The sequence below is a fragment of the Pinus tabuliformis genome, chromosome 8 (genome assembly GCF_031772625.1).
Source record: "Pinus tabuliformis cultivar Carrire ecotype Pingquan chromosome 8, CPIR1, whole genome shotgun sequence".
NCBI classification, from domain to species: domain Eukaryota; kingdom Viridiplantae; phylum Streptophyta; class Pinopsida; order Pinales; family Pinaceae; genus Pinus; species Pinus tabuliformis.
The window spans coordinates 1,765,869,493-1,765,873,009 of record NC_142294.1 but is presented as its reverse complement, the minus strand read 5'-3'; positions in this window follow the sequence as shown (position 1 = coordinate 1,765,873,009).

Below are 3,517 nucleotides of genomic sequence, written 5' to 3'. Positions count from 1 at the left end.
ACCTGAAAAGGCGGAATCCAATGACGAAAAGATATTGCGCGCTGGCTACTTCTGGCCGTCTTTATTTAAAGATTGTATTACGGCGGTCCGAAAATGCGCACTCCACCTGCTCCTTTCCACCCTATAATTTCCGTTGTTCCTTTTGCCAAATGGGGTATCGATTTTATTACATGTAACCCTCACTCGTCCAGTGGGCATGCGTATATCATCCTTGCAATAGATTATTTTACTAAGTGGGCTGAGGCGATGCCCACATTCAAGGCAGACAGCAAGACAGCTGCAATTTTCGTGTTCAATCATATAATTGCTAGGTTTGGTGTCCCGCAAGCGATAATCACTGATCATGGGTGTCATTTTCGAAACGTTATGATGACCGAACTTACAGGCCAGCTTGGTTTACGTCACGATAGTTCAACCCCTTATTATCCACAAGCGAATGGTCTGGTTGAGTCCATCAACAAAGTTTTAGTTATCATGATCCGACGAATCATTGGGATTCATCGGTCAAATTGGCACAACATGCTATTTTCAGTGCTTTGGGCGTACCGAACTTCAGTAAAAACATCAACAGGGTTCACTCCTTTCCAACTAGTCTATGGTTTGGAAGCTGTGTTACCCATTGAATGCGAAATCCCGTCACTGCAAATGGCCATCGAGTTACTTCCAGCCACTTCCGAAGAGGAAAAGCGTTTGTTATACTTAGCTCAATTAGATGAGAATCGACGTGACGTTGCATTGGCGATAGAGACTCACACAAAACGGATGAAAGCTCAGTATGATCGAAATGTGACCCCTCGAAATTTTTCGGAAGGGGATCTAGTCTTAGTTTATGATCAAGCTAATGATAAATTAGGCGTTGGAAAATTCGTTCCTATGTGGCATGGTCCCTATGTTGTCAAGCGAAAGCTAGCCAAAGGGGCTTATGAATTGGTAGACTTTGATGGGGACTCTTTGGTTAAACCCAGAAATGGCCTTTACTTGAAGAGGTATTATGCTTAAAAGAATGGGTATGGAGATTTTTAGTTAGGATAGTTTTTCTTTCTAGCTGGTGTGTTTTAGTTTAAACAGTGTGCTTAGCTTAGAGAGTGTTTTTTTTTGTCATTATTCCTGCTTATCTTGGTTTTACTCTTGATATTGCAGATGTCGATGCCTCTCCAAACATACATCGATTTCGCTGATGGTGCTTGTCGTAATACATAGAATATCTCTTCCGCAGCTTGGGTTATCTATTCGCCCTCTGACGAGTTAGTATCTATGCATGGGGTAAGCCTCGGTCAAACAACGAACAACATTGCCGAGTACAGTGCAGTGATTGAGTTATTGTCTGAATCTATTTCATTTGGGATTCGGAGTTTGATAGTGAGGTTAGATTATGAACTCGTTGTATTACAGCTTAATAGAGTGTATGCCATTAGAAATCCAGTGTTATTAAGATTATTTTTGAGAGTGCGTCTCTTGGAACGTGAGTTTGATTACATTGAATATCAGCATATTCCGAGATCTTTAAATACATTAGCAGATGCAATTGCTTCTCGAATGTTAAATAGACATTTGCAATAATCATACATGTAAATTTAAAATCATTCCATAACATGATTAACAAGATAAGCCGGTAATAGTGATATATATATATATATAGGAGTGTGTCAAAAATACATCGTCTTCGATCATAGGTTGAAAAACACCTTATGATCGGCAAAAATGATAAGTACAAAAAACAAAATGTCACATGTGCCCACAATAGGCGATCATCCTATCACTGGTGATGATCTCTATAAGAAACCACTCCACAGGCCACCTTGCAAAGGAACCTCCTAAAAGGTCCCGGGACTCCAATCACATAGCGCTGAAGTCGACGAGGAATGTCGTCTATAGTGGTCTCAGGAATATCTCCTGTCAAGCGCTCGAGATGACCCTCCAACTCGGCCAAAACCTCTGCTGATTCATCCTGTGGGGCTGGCGCAGGTGCAACTGGTTGCCTCCTCTCGAAAGGCTGGAGAGCGGCTGGTCGCTGTGGACCCACATTTGCATTTGAAATTTTTACTATCAGTTTTGAGACGATGGAAAAATAACAAAAAATTTTAAAATAGGAAAAATGTTGAAAAGGATTTTACCTGACTCGTCCCACTGCTCTCCTGGTGGAAGAACCATGTCTGGGTCACCACGAAAATCTATCCCAGCGTAAGGGAAATCCTGAATGGAAAAGACCTGGTTTTCCAACCATTGGAAATACTCAGGTTTGAAGCGAGCAACCTCTGTCCTCTCGTCCGGGTGACGGGCCATGACTGCGACCCATCGCATCAGCTTGGGCTCTCAAGGAAGCCCAGCTCCAACAGTAAGGTGCTGTGGGATCAGCATAGGAACCCTCTCCAGGTCAAAACTCACGACCAAAGCCCCATAACCAAAGGTCTTTAGTCGTTTGTTCTTGGCCCTGGTCAGTTGGCCTTTCACATTGGCCAATACGGCATCACACCAGTTGAAGATGGTGCCTTGAAAGCAATCAACTGCCATACGCATCTGGGATCCGATGGCAATATGTAATGCAGCAGCTCCGCAAAGTCTGGTGACAGTAAACGCAATCACCATGAGTTCAGGACGGGATATGGTCTTTATGTCTATCCCTTTGTCTCTAGCCTGGCTGTTGCAGTACTCTAGCCGGAGGCTATCGACAAATTGGCCACTTGGCCTAGTCCCGTGCAGAGTCAAGTCTTCACCTCTCTTAGGCAAACCAGTCAAGAAATAAATGTCCGCCGGCTCGATTTCGAGCTGGTGGCCGCCGATGAAGAAGCACTAGTCCTGTATGCTCCATCTGTCAACCAACCACTGTAAGAAATCCACCTGAGCCCTCATGCCAGGAATGGCCCAGAATTTGAACAGTCCGCACGCCCTCAAAGCATCAAGTGAAGGTTGATGATTCCATGCGGCAGCATCCACGTCCTCGTGCTCTCGTTCCCGCCAATCTAGCATGATGTACTCTTTGCATCAAGTATAAAGATTAATTAAATTACTAGAAAATATTTTGATTGGTCCATTTTTGAGAATTTTTGGGTTCAAAACCCTTGTGGCGGGGTACGCACCCTCTGGGTTAGACACAGTGCGCGGGACTGCACTTTGTCTACACGGAAGGTGCAGACCCCGAGCTTTTTCCCAATGGAGAAAAAGTCGGGGTCCGCAGGTCCGCAATGGTAAACCTGCGGGCCCCCGTGCGCGGGTTTTGCGCCTAAAAACCCTCCCAAAAGTGAAAATAAAGGACTAAAACAAAAAATTAAACGGTTAAAAATGAAGAGTAGGATGATGTGGATTACCTAGAGAAGACGACGCTCGATTCCGACGGTTGGATTTTCTGCAATCTTCACGGGAAGTTTTCTAAGCAAAAGCACTATTCTCTCACCCAAACTCAAACGGTAAAAATGAATTGACAAAGGCCCTTTTTATAAGTTTTTTGAGTAAATAAATCATAAATTTGTTTATGTTTCACTTTGAAAAGGTATTTTGCGACATTTTTATCCATTTCAAA